This window comes from Salmo salar, chromosome ssa19 (genome assembly GCF_905237065.1).
Source record: "Salmo salar chromosome ssa19, Ssal_v3.1, whole genome shotgun sequence".
Classification (NCBI taxonomy): Eukaryota; Metazoa; Chordata; class Actinopteri; order Salmoniformes; family Salmonidae; genus Salmo; species Salmo salar.
Genome location: NC_059460.1, coordinates 60809668 through 60822133, shown reverse-complemented (window position 1 = coordinate 60822133; position 12466 = coordinate 60809668).

Sequence of the window (12466 nt, the reverse complement as noted above, 5' to 3'; positions counted from 1 at the left end):
TCAAAAACAACAAAATGTCATAATTCAGTTTTCTCAAACATACAACTATTTTACACCATTTTAAAGATAAACTTCTCGTTAATCTAACCACATTGTCCGATTTCAAAAAGACTTTACAGCGAAAGCAAAACATTAGATTATGCTAGGAGAGTACATAGACAAAAATAATCACACAGCCATTTTCCAAGCAAGGACATGTGTCAATAAAACCCAAAACACAGCTAAATGAAGCACTAACCTTTGACGATCTTCATCAGATGACACTCCTAGGACATTATGTTACACAATACATGTATGTTTTGTTCGATAAAGTTCATATTTATGTCCAAAAACAGCATTTTACATTGGCGCGTGATGTTCAGAAAATGTATTCCCACCAAAACGCCCGGTGAATGTGCACATCAATTTACAAAAATACTCATCATAAACGTTGACAAAATATATAACAATTATTTTAAGAATTATAGATAGACTACCCCTGGATGCAACCGCTGTGTCAGATTTTAAAATAGCTTTACGGAGAAAGCACATTTTTCAATATTCTGAGTACATGGCTCAGCCATCACGGTGAGCTATTCGGGGCAAGTTCGGGGCAACCTAAACTCAGAATTAGTATTAGAAATATTCTCTTACCTTTGCTGATCTTTGTCAGAATGCACTCCCAGGACTGCTAGTTCCACAAGAAATGTTGTTTTTGTTCGAAATAATCCATATTTATGTACAAATACCTCCGTTTTGTTCGTGCGTTCAGGTCACTATCCAAAGGGTAACGCGCGAGCGTGGAACGAGAGACGAAAAGTCAAAATGTTCCATTACCGTACTTAGAAGCATGTCAAACGCTGTTTAAAATCAATCTTTATGGTATTTTTAACCTCTTGGGGCTAGGTGGGACGCTAGCGTGCCACCTGTGGTGCACTCCATCAACAGCAGGTGCATTTCAAGAGCGGCAAATTTGAATCCAAATAAATGTCAAAATTCAAATTTTTCAAAAATACAACTATGTTACACCATTTGAAAGATAAACATCTCCTTAATCTAACCACGTTTTACGATTTCAAAAAGGTTTTACGGCGAAAGCATAAATTTAGAGTATGTTAGGACAGTACATTTACAAGAGTTGTGTGTAATGTTTTGTCAAGTCAAAGACAGGGTCACCAAAACCATAAAACCAGCTAAAATGATACACTAACCTTTTACAATCTCCATCAGATGACACTCCTAGGACATTATGTTAGACAATGCATGCATTTTTAGTTCTATCAAGTTCATATTTATATACAAAAACAGCGTTTTACTATGGCATTGATGTTGAGGAAATCGTTTCCCTCCAATAACCGGCAGTCAAGTCAGCGTCACAAATTAAATAATTAAAATTAGAAAACATTGGTAAAATATTATATTGTCATTTAAAGAATTATAGATTTACATCTTTTGAACGCAATCAACTTGCCAGATTTAAAAATAACCTTACTGGGAAATCACACTTTGCAATAATCTGAGCACTGTGCCCAGAAAAATACGCGTTCGCGATACAGACTAGACGTCATGTTGGGGAGATCTAAAATCGAAAATACTATGTAAATAATCCATTACCTTTGATTCTCTTCATCAGATGTCACTTCCAGGTATCACAGGTCCATAACGAATGTAGTTTTGTTCAAAAAAGCTCATCATTTATGTCCAAAAATCTCCGTCTCGTTAGCACATGATGTAAGCCAGCCGGACTTCTCGTCATGAACGAGGGGAAAAAATATATTTCCGTTCGTTCAAACATGTCAAACGTTGTATAGCATAAATCATTAGGGCCTTTTTAACCAGAACATGAATAATATTCAAGGTGGACGAATGCATAGCCTTTTATAACGTATTGGAACGAGGGTACCCAACATGAAGTAGCGCGCCAGGTGTCTAATGGGACATCACCGTTCCATGGCTCTTGTTCGGTCAGATCTCCCTCCAGAAGACTCAAAACACTTTGTAAAGGCTGGTGACATCTAGTGGAAGCAATAGGAAGTGCCAAAATATTCCTAAACCCCTGTGTTTTTCAATGGGATAGGTTTAAAGTCAATACAACACATCAGGTATCCACTTCCTGTCAGAAAATGTCTCAGGGTTTTGCCTGCCAAATGAGTTCTGTTATACTCACAGACACCATTCAAACAGTTTTGGAAACTTTAGAGTGTTTTCTATCCATATATAATAAGTATATGCATATTCTAGTTACTGGGTAGGATTAGTAACCAGATTAAATCGGGTACATTTTTTTTATCCAGACGTGCAAATGCTGCCCCCTAGACCCAACAGGTTAACATAAAATTGCGATAATATTCCAACCGGACAACAGCATATTCATTCAAGAAGAAAAAGGAGGGGCGCGCTCGCGGGACCTAGCATATCCAATCCCTTTGTTGCCAGGCAGACCACTCAGTAACTGAGCTCCTATTATCTGCCCAGTGACAGGAAAATGCTCAAACCACTTTCTGAAGGCATTAGACAGCCAATGGAAGCCTTAGGAAGTGCAATGTCACCCCACAGACACTGTAGCTTCGATAGAGAATCAAAAGAAGAACTACAATTCTCAGACTTTCCACTTCCTGCTTGGTATTTTCTCAGGTTTTTGCCTGCCATATGAGTTCTGTTATACTCACAGACACCATTCAAACAGTTTTAGAAACTTCAGAGTGTTTTCTATTGTTGATGATCAGTTACTTGAGAAGGAGACCAAGTCAAGACGCTGGACCGGGTGGATTCAGTTTATAGTAAGGCAGTTTATTATGAGACAAAGATATTTGGCAAAGCGTGCACGGACTCCTTCGTTTAGCTCATAGGGAACTAGCAGAAGAGAGCCCCGAAACATAGTGTGCATCCAATTTATACAATGAAATAACAGTGTGTTGACGTAGGTTGAGTCTAGTAGGTCCGCTCTCCTGACTGGTCGATGAGTGGAGGGACGGTCCATTCTCCAGGTGGTGTCGACTTCCCATTGGCCCTTGGCAGTGTCCTTTGTCCTCGGAGTCCAACACCCCTAAGTGTGTGTGTGTGTGTGTATTTCTGGTAATTCGTGTCTGGGTGGTTGCGATATTCATGGAATGTTGTTTTTTACACCAGTGGTCAGTTCGTGTGGCTAGGGCGCTTTCATGTCTTGATATGTTCGTGTGAGTGCTTAAGTCAGCCATCAGTCTCTGGGTGTGGTCTTGATTGGTATCAGTTGGTTGCTCAATATGTCTCTGGAATTTTGTTGTGTGCTGTTGTGAAACATGTTGTGCAAATGCCCTCCTTATATATCATTAGGTAAAACGTTAGATTATCTTTATTACACTATCCAAATCTATAATATGCATATTCTAGTTTCTGGGCCAGAGTAGTAACCTGTTTACTTTGGGTACGTTTTTCATCCGGCCGTGAAAATACTGCCCCCTAGCCCAGACAGGTTAAAGTCTTGAGGGAACATAAGGCAGAGTGCCATCCCACTCTGTCATCCAAAGCCAGAACATGCCATTTGTGTAACAAGACTTTCGGCAGCCCATATTTAATGAGAAAACACCTCAAATCTCAACATGATCAGCTCCCTTACCAGTGCCGCGACTGTGGAGAACATTTTAACCTCTTACATCTAGACGTTCCGCTAGCGGAACACCTGCTCCAACATCCAATGATGGGCGTGGCGCGAAATACAAACTCCTCAAAAATACAAAAACTTCAATTTTTCAAACATATGACTATTTCACAGCATTTTAAAGATAAGACTCTCCTTTATCTAACCACACTGTACGATTTCAAAAAGACTTTACAACGAAAGCAAAACATTTAATTATGTCAGCAGAGTACCAAGCCAGAAATAATCAGACACCCATTTTTCAAGCTAGCATATAATGTCACAAAAACCCAGAAGACAGCTAAATGCAGCACAAACCTTTTATGATCTTCATCAGATGACAACCCTAGGACATTATGTTATACAATACATGCATGTTTTGTTCAATCAAGTTCATATTTATATCAAAAAACAGCTTTTTACATTAGCATGTGACGTTCAGAACTAGCATACCCCCCGCAAACTTCCAGCGAATTCACTAAGAATTTACTAAATTACTCACGATAAACGTTCACAAAAAGCATAACAATTATTTAAAGAATTATAGATACAGAACTCCTCTATGCACTCGATATGTCCGATTTTAAAATAGCTTTTTGGTGAAAGCACATTTTGCAATATTCTAAGTACATAGCCCAGGCATCACGGGCTAGCTATTTAGACACCCGGCAAGTTTAGCACTCACCAATATCAGGTTTACTATTATAAAAGTTTGATTACCTTTTGTTGTCTTCGTCAGAATGCACTCCCAGGACTGCTACTTCAATAACAAATGTTGGTTTGGTCCAAAATAATCCATCGTTATATCCGAATAGCGGCGTTTTGTTCGTAGCGTCCCAGACACTATCTGAAATGGTAAATCAGGGTCGCGGCGTGGCGCAATTCGTGACAAAAAAAATCGAAATATTCCATTACCGTACTTCGAAGCATGTCAACCGCTGATTAAAATCCATTTTTATGCCATTTTTCTCGTAAAAAAGCGATAATATTCAGACCGGGAATCTCCTTTTAGCTAAACAGAGGAAAGAAAACAAAGCATTCGGTCGACGCGGGCACGCGCCTGAGTCTCACAGTACTGTAACCAGCCACTACCCAAACACGCTACTTTGTTTCAGCCAGAGCCTGCAAAGCCACGATTCAGCTTTTTACCTCCTTCTGAGACCCTATGGCAGCCGTAGGAAGTGTCACGGGACAGCTAAGATCCTCACTCTTCAATAAACAGAGACAAGAAGAACGACACCTTGTCAGACAGGCCACTTCCTGCCTGAAACCTTGTCAGGTTTTTGCCTGCCAAATGAGTTCTGTTATACTCACAGACACCATTCAAACAGTTTTAGAAACTTTAGGGTGTTTTCTATCCATATGTAATAAGTATATGCATATTCTAGTTACTGGGTAGGAGTGGTAACCAGATTAAATCGGGCACGTTTTTTATCCAGCCGTGAAAATACTGCCCCCTAGCCATAACAGGTTAAGAGGAAATGTCATTTGATGGAACATAAGAAAAACTGCCCCACAATGTTTCCCTGCCTCAGCTGTGGAGAAAGGTTTGAGGAAAGGTGTAATTTGAAGGAGCATAAAAAAGAGTGCTTGGCAGTGAAAAAGCTCTTCTCTTGCTCTCTGTGCAAGAAGACCTTCATTGAAGCAAGGGGGTTGACCGCACACATGAGATCTCACGAGAAAATTTCTAATTTGAAAGAACCTAAGGTGTCCTTAGCTGCAAAAAAACGCCACTTTTGCTCGACGTGTAATAAAACATTCATTAAAGTACACGATTTGAAAGCACACTGGAGATCATACACTTACCAGTGCACCCAGTGTTTGCAAAGCTTTCAACATCATGAGAACTTACAGAAACATCTGCAGTATGCTCGTGAGGAGGCAGCTCAACTAGAAGAGGTTAACACATTTACACCATCTTTTGAGGAGGAGTTGGAGACATCCCAGCCCCACAACACTTCCAATGTTCGTCGCAATCAAAAATACTCTTTCAGAGCCAGAACATGCCGTCTGTGTCACAAGACTTTCAACAGTATAGCTTTAATGCGAACGCACCTGAATTCCAAACATGCTCAGCTCCCTTACCAGTGCCTCTGCTGTGGAGAGAATTTCAAGAAGAAGATTCATTTGAAAGCACATAGGTAAGAGTGCCATCCCACTTCAAGTCTCCAACCCAAGGAGTCCGTCAAAGCCAGAACATGCCGCTTGTGTCACAATACTTTTGACAGTACATTTTTTATGAGAAAACACCTCAAATCCCAACATGGCCAGCTCCCTTACCAGTGCCTGGGCTGTGGAGGAAATGTCATAAAGAACTCTCATTTGAGGGAGCATAAAAAAGAGTGCATTCAGAGACCACAGCAAGACTTGAGGGAGTCAAACGAGGGAGTCGATCCAAACCAGCACCAAAGGGATGTTAATCCAGCAGATAGCAGCAGCTCTCTGGCAACAAGGGAGAGTGAGACAGAGATTCCACAGTCCCACAGCTCTTTAAACCTTATAACCTCCGATACACCCCCCACTCAGAAACACTATCTTTGTGAAATATGTGGTAAGGATTTCCTGATGCTGTTTCGAATGAAAGAACATATGAGAGCACACACAGGAGAGCGCCCTTTCCCTTGCCGAGACTGTGGCAAAGGTTTTAGCAGAAGGCGGAGTCTGAAACACCATCGATTGATTCATACAGAAGGTCAGCCATTCCTTTGCACAGACTGCGGCAAACGTTTTTCTACAGAGGCCAGTCTGAAATCCCATCGACTGATTCATACAGGAGAACGGCCATTTGCATGCACTTTATGCAAGTTACGCTATCTCACAAAAAAACACCTGCAAAGACATGTGAAAAAACATTAAACAAAACATTTTAACGGTGTGTATGATGTGCAAAAGCTTTTTTTACAGTGAGTAGTCAGTTGAGTACAGCTGTTGTGTGTACATTTTCCTATTTAAGTAACCCAGCCTGAGACCTGAAGACTTGGTTTCACAAGGTGATGGGCAGACTTAAGCTCAGCAGGCTAACACAGTCTTGTGGTGCACAGGAGACCTGGTCTTGAATCCAGTAAGTAACACCAGCAACCTCTTCTCACCAGATTTTTCTATTGAATTGACTTTTAGTACTGCAATTTACTTTTATTTTGACTCATTATTATGATGAATGTGTTGTTTTAGATTGTATTCCTTGTGGAGAATTGATAACATTACTGCCTCATTAGGTGTATATGTGTTGATCCTGTGCTACAAGTCAATTAAGCATCTTCTGTGTTTTATTAGTCATGCCACATGTAATTTTCAGTGGTGTAAAGTACTTAAGTAAAAATACTTTAAAGTAATACATAAGTCTTTTTGGGGTATCTATCTGTACTTTACTATTTATATTTTTTACCACTTTTACTTTTACTCCACTACATTCCAAAAGAAAATAATGTACTTTTTACTCCATACATTTTCCCTGACACCCAAAAGTACTCGTTACATTTTGAATGCTTAACAGGACAGGAACATGCCCCAGTTCACACACTTATCAGGAGAACATCCCATCTGCCCATGAACTGGCGGACTCACTAAACACACATGCTTCATTTGTAAATTATGTTTGAGTGTGCCCCTGGCTATCCGTAAATAAAATAAATATCCAAGAAATTCGTGCCGCCTGGTTTGCTTAACATAAGGAATTTTAAATGATTTATACTTTCTTGATACTTAATTATATTTGAGCAATTACATTTACCTTTTGATACTTAATTTATTTAAAACCAAATACTTTTAGACTTTTACCCAAGTAGTATTTTATTGGGTGACTTTCACTTTTACTTGAGTCATTTTTTATTAAGGTATCTTTACTTTTACTCAAGTATGGCAATTGCGTACTTTGTCCACCACTGGTTGTTTACATGCAGAGAAAATGTAAAAAATGAGCATTTCAGTAAATCTACTTCTCAGCATTGTAGTTTAGCCTTCAGCAACCCATTGTGAATATAATTAACAAACTGTAATATGTGGCGAAGATTAATTGAAATAAACATAACACAAGAAACCCATTATTTTGTACACAATGGTAAATTTTGTTATCCCTCCATGTTATTTATTTTGTATGTGTACAAATTGAAAGATTTTCCAAATAAATATCAGCAATAAGAGTGGGTGGGTATTCTTTGTGGTTTTGGATAGTATTGGTGCTACTGAGTTATTTCAATACAATGATGCAGTTGAATCATTGTCCAAAAATGGACAGATTGTGGTTAAAAAAGCAGACAAAGGTGGCGCTACAGTTGTGTAGTGTAGAGTAAAGACGTGACAGAAGCCTGCCGTCAATTAGAAAATGATGAATTCTACCAATCTCTTACCTTCAACCACACAGAGGACCTAAAAACTGAATTGAAAGGGATTCTCACAGAAGCTAAGGAGAATGGCTACATTTCAGACAATGAGTTCAAATGTGTTTTCAATGGCAGTCCGTGTATGGCTTCTTTTTATCTTCCGAAAGTCCACAAGAATCTTAAACCTCCCAGGCAGACCAGTCATTAGTGTTAATGAAAGTCTGACAGAACCCATCTCCAAGTACATTGATTACTTTATTAAGCCTTTTCTTCTGTCACTCCCAATCTTCAAGACACCACTGATGTGTTGAACAAAATTAAGGAATTGAACAATATATACGTACAGCTTCCTTTTTAGTCACCATGGATGTGGAGTCTCTATACACCACCAATGAACATGAACAAGGATTGGCAGCTATGCACCATTTCTTGAGTAACGGGCCTGAGACTTAGATGCCTCCCACAGAATTCATTCATTGTCTCACTGACTGAATGGACTCTTAATAATAATATCTTTGTCTTTCAGGACTGTATTTTTATACACGTCAAAGGATGGGAGCATGCTACAGCCCTTCCTACACTAGTTTGTACTTAGGTAAATTACTTCATTTTGGACCCTTCTAAAAACCAGTTCTTTGACCGGATTATATGGTGGGAATGCTGTATTGATGTTTGTCTGTTCTGGTCTGGCTCAGAAGATGAACGCATTTCCTTCCACCAATACCTTAACAGCATTAACCCTCACATCAAACTAACTATGGAGTACAGCAAGGATAACATTCATTTTGTTGAACCTTGACATCAGTAACAATGATAAAGGTTGTTTGCACATATCAATCTTTAGGAAGCCTACAGATGGGAATACCATTCGGAGGGCAAACAGCTTCCACCCCAAAAGGCTAAAAGAGAACATTCCATATGACCAATTCCAAAGAGTCCGCATAATTTGCGATCAGGAAACAGACTACAGTGTTAAATCTGCTTAATTGGAGAATCGCTTCTTGAATCGGAGCTACAGCGCTCAGGTCCTGAAAGATGCAGGCATAAGGGCCGGACGACTTGACAGAGAGAACCTGTTGTGAAGGGGAGTGCCTCGTGATGCACCAGACAGAGTGTACTTTGTTACAAAATACAGCACTGAAGCAGAGAACATTAAAAATAATAATTAAAAAGAATTGGGGAATCATCCAATGTGATACACTACTACGCAAAGTCTTCCCAGAGCCACCAGTCATACGCTTTAAGAGATGTCCTACCCTAAATGACAAATTAGTCCACAGCTATCTTCCTGGTGATTCTCAAAAAACTTGGCTAGACCACAAACCCAGGGGCTCTTTTAAATGCAACCATGGCAGAAATATTTTTCTGAAAAAGTATTTTGTTGACAGCTTCTTAAATGGAGCATCAAGTCAAGCATTTAATGAACTGCAAAACTACTCGTCATCTACGGGTTGGAATGTCCAAAGTGCAAGGTGTTCTACATTGGACAGACAAAGAGACGCTTTCAAGACCACTTAGCGGAACACAAGTGCGCCACACGGGTAGGCAATGAAGACTACCCCATGGCAAGTCACTATAAGTCCTTACACCATGGCAACCTAGCCTCCCTACAAGCTATGGGTATTGATCATGTTCCGGCCTCAATTAGAAAAGTAAGTACCCTGGTTTAAATGAAGATATGGATTTCTCACCTTTCCTGTAGGGTCGTGAGAGGTCCCTTTGCTGTCATCTAGTTTGCTCTATTGCCCACAGCTATGTTTAGACTTGTGGTCCATGTTTACTGTGCTCTAGTGTACTATAAAATAGATGGCTCTCCCATTCTTAACACTTTGCCCAGTCATATTCAAGGTTAGAACTGCCTTTCTAAAAAAATAAGTTTGATCACGTTTGATGTTCATTATTCACTTATAAAGACTACAGGACGTTACTTATTTTGAAGGATTTCAACAACAAAAACCTGTGAGGTTTGTAGGGCTTTATTTGAATAGAAATAGAGGATTAGGTAACAGAATAAAGTGGCGTAGAGGTCCTTTGACGGAACGTGTGGCGGTGAAGGAAGCACGGAGAGGTCAGAGATAGCTGCACTTGTAAACTGGGCTAAGGAACAGAAGTTTGGTTTTGGAGAAATTGCCATCAGTGCGTGCTCTGCAAGCAATGTAGCGGATGAAGGCGCGGCAAGAGCGTGGTGAACGGATAGATGATATTATAGACAGTGAGGAAGAAGGAGAAGAGCCAAGTGTAGTGGGAAGATGTGTGTTGAGGAAAAATGGCACCAGACATGATAAAGAAGAATCTGGACCAGTAGGAGTGACAGTTTTGGAGAAAGTGGACCCTTGCCTTTTGGTGGATCCATTTGTGGTTTCAGGGTGTTGGTTCAGTTGAATCAGTGACGGTAACCTGTAGTGGACTTGTGATATTTGTTTTGTGTTTCTTCTGACCAGAGGGAGAAGGTCCGTGTCACACAACTTGGGTCATGATTTGTTTCTTGCTTTGCTTTTAGGAACAGGGTACCATTAAGTGATTTCTAGGGTAGGGTTAATTGTAGAGGTGGAGCAATTGAAGTTGAAAATTCCAGGGGTTCATAGGAGTCATTGTCAGTCCTTTTGAGTTTTGAGTCAGAGTCTCCACGACAGTCATGTTAGGATATATCAGTTATCCTGTTTGAGTTTTTGTGCAGAATCCACTGCGCTGTTTCAGGTGCAACACCTTGTAGGTGCAATGGTGCCTTGTATACTTATATGTTAATGATTTTTTTGTTTTGCTGATATTTTTGTTATTGTGTCAATGCACTTAACAATACAGTGTGTAATTGTTCATGTCGCAGCAGTGTGTAGGAAGGTGATTCCAAGATGTGGGAAGTGTGCAGGAGGGCATGGGACAGAGGATTGTGTAGTTTCGGTGGATAAAGTTGTGTGTCAACTGTAAGGGTGCCCATGTTGCTGGGGATCGAAAGTGTCCGGTGTGAGAGAGGCAGGTTGAAGTGGCCAGAGTCAGAGTAGTGCAGAAGGTTTCGTATGCAGAGGCAATGAAGAAAGTAAAGGAGGATGGGTCAAGGGTGAGGGTTGCTGAGAAGATCCTAGTGAGCAGTATATTTGTGTCAGGACTGAGGGAGTGATTTATGCTTTGGTAAGGTTTGCTTCTTAGCATTCATAGCAATGGTTATCAACTGTACTGCAGAAATGGAATGTAAATCACAGAAAATAGATGTGGTGGCAGCTGTAGAGAAGTACTTGGGTATACCAGATTTTACTTCAGAAGAGTTACAGGGTGTGTTGAAGTATGGTGTCCTGTCCTCCCAGGTCATTGGCATGGTACAGGAGCAGATAGTGTCAAAGTAGTGGAATTGGGTAGTGGGTTTTTAATGAGTGTATGTGGCAGCTGCGGAGAAGTAACTTGGTGTACAAAATTTTACTGCAGAAAAGTTAATGGAGTAGTGGTATATAGGTGTAGGGTTAGTTGGTGGTGCAAATAATAATAAAAAAACATTTATAACAGGAATAATGAAGACAATTTAATGTAGGTAGGCCGTGACCAGTCTCACACTCCACTAGCTGGCGATGTAGGCACCTTCAGGTTGGTTGCGATCCGCTAAACAAATGTAAATAATAAGAAAAAAATAACCTGTAGGTTCCATATTTGCATTATGGGTGGTTTGTATATGGATCGGCAGCCAAAACGGTACTACAGCGCCTTGATAGGATAAAGTTAAGAGCCCTGAGATTGTGTGAGGGTGCCTTCAGGACGACCCCTGTTGAGGCATTGCAGGTGGATAGTGGGGAACTGCCACGGAGGATAAGGCAGACAAACTTGCAGGGCGAGGTTGAAAGGGAGTTCAGAGGGACATCCTGCAGTCACAGCAACTGGGGAATGCTGGGAGCGAGGAGGGGGTATTCAGAGGGAGTACGGGTGGACAACTGGGAAGAAAGTGGTAGAATATGGACTGGGGGAGAGAGTGATAAGGCCAGCAATTGCATTGGGGAACGTTCCTCCCTGGCTGTTTCCGAAACCACGTGTAGATGTGGATATGATTGAGGGTAGGAGAGAATGGGGTGAGGACGTGAGACGGTGTGTGGAGAGATACTGTATATAGATAATCGGTTGTATTTGTTTTTAAGGATATATAGAGATGGTTCAAAGGATCCAGGCAGTAGTGGGGTGGAGGCAGGGGTGTATATCAAAGACTTCAATGTTAGAGTTTGTAAGCGGTTAACTGATTATGTGTCAGTGTATGCTGGCCGAGTTGATGGCCATGATTATAGGTTTGAGATGGGTGGAGGAGGTGAATCCACTCAGTGGTGATCTGCTCTGATTCAGCTGCAGTTTTGAGCAGTGTGAAGACGAGCAGGTTGGATAGGGGATACTTGTTTGTGGAGATGATGGTGCTGTTAATGGGATTGGAGAGGATGGGAGTGGGGGTAAGCTTTTGCTGGTTTCCCGCCCATGGAGGGTAATGAGAAGGCTGATGTGGTGGCTAAGAGTGCGGTGAGGAGAGAGGGGGTAGTTATTCAGGTACCGCAGGGAAGTCAAGTCCTTGATCTGGGTAAAAGGGCTC